This window comes from Cetorhinus maximus, chromosome 31 (genome assembly GCF_964194155.1).
Source record: "Cetorhinus maximus chromosome 31, sCetMax3.hap1.1, whole genome shotgun sequence".
Classification (NCBI taxonomy): Eukaryota; Metazoa; Chordata; class Chondrichthyes; order Lamniformes; family Cetorhinidae; genus Cetorhinus; species Cetorhinus maximus.
In genome coordinates, this window is record NC_135909.1 from 13,591,181 (window position 1) to 13,592,723 (window position 1,543).

At 44.3% G+C, this 1,543-nt stretch overlaps 1 non-coding gene across 1 annotated transcript; it reads left to right on the forward strand.

Annotated features, from left to right (window-relative positions):
• Nucleotides 1-612: 612 nt before the first annotated feature.
• Nucleotides 613-703, forward strand: trnar-ucu (transfer RNA arginine (anticodon UCU)). The gene is given in 2 exon segments: nucleotides 613-649; nucleotides 668-703. It is a non-coding gene; the product is annotated as a tRNA-Arg (tRNA).
• The last annotated feature ends 840 nt before the right edge of the window (nucleotides 704-1,543 follow it).

Sequence of the window (1,543 nt, forward strand, 5' to 3'; positions counted from 1 at the left end):
AGCACCATTTTCAACAGCTCCGATACTGAAACAGCCCATGTCCAAATCATCACCCACCCTCTGTCCAGAAGACTCGGGACTGCAAAGAACTCTAAGAAATCTTCTTTCAAATTCCTCATCTCCAAGGTAAATATCCCCTACCACTACAATGTGTCGAGGTAATTTATGTTCCTCGCCATAAGGCCGAGGATATTGTATGCTTCGTGAACGATTCTTTCAACCTGCACTGCCTCCTTTAATGATTTAAGCAGATGTACATCATTTCCCGCTATTCCGGCACCGTCTTTGGAATTTTAAACTTTATTTTGTCTTTTCTCCTCGTGTTCTTCCGACCAAAATGAATCACTTCACACTTCTCTGTAAACAAAATTTAGCCACCATTTGTCCTCCCTGCTTTCCAACCTATGTCTCTTTGAAGGAAGTTGCTATTTCTTTCGAACTTCTATAGCTCTGTTCACAGCCACAGGACGTCCAAAACACTTCACAGGCCATGAGTGCTTTTGAAATGTCGCCATTGTTCAAATGGTGGAAATTGCTGACCGTTTGAACCTTGTGTTCTGCAGTCTCTGAAATTCCCTTGTGTCGAATGGCAAATAGGACTTGCATGTCTCTGGCTCTGTGGTGCAACGGATAGCGTGTTGGACTTCTAGCTGTTGTCATATAAGAGATTCAAAGGTTGTGGGTTCGAGTCCCACCAGAGTCGATTTTTAGATAAAGGTTTGAAGCAAATCAGCAACTGGTTCATCCATGTTCTCAGTTGCCGTCACCAACCTCCTTCTGTACAGGTAAATCCAGTCTCTCCCCGCTTTCCAACCTGAACCACTTAACAGAAGAAAATTCGCCACCTAACAATGAAACGGGTGGCAAAAGGAGTCGAGCTGCTTCGCCGCTACAAGGATACAGAATTGGCTGAGTGGCAGGAAACAGAGGTTGGTGGTAAATGGATGTTTTTCGGCCTGGCGGAAGGGTTGGGACCTTTGTTTTTCCTGATAAATATCAATGACCGAGACCTTTGTGCCCAGGACAAAATTTCAACGTTTGCGGAGGATACAAAGCTTGGAAGCATTGTGGAGAGTGTGGAGAATAGTGTAGAACTTCAAATGGACTTGGACCTTTTGGTGGAAATGGAGAGACGGGTGGCAGATGAAGTTCAATGGAGAGAGGTTTGGTTGGTAGAACATGGAGAGACAACATAAAATGAAGGGTACAACTCTAACGGAAGAGGAAAAGCAGAGGGACTTGGATGTTTATGTACCTAATTTATTGAAGGTGGCAGGACAGGTTGAGAGAGTTTTTCCATCAACCATACAGTATCCTGGGCTTTATGGACAAAAGGATAGAGTGCAAGAGTAAGAGGCTATGTTGAATTTGTATAATTCATGAGTTCAGCCTCAACAAGAGTATTGCGTCCGGTTCCGGGCGCCACTCTTTAGGGAGGATGTGAAGGTGCTGGAGAAATTGCAGAAAAGATTCAGGTGAATGGTTCCAGGGACGAGGAGCTTCGGTTACGAGGATATGTTGGAGAAGATATGGCTGTTTTATT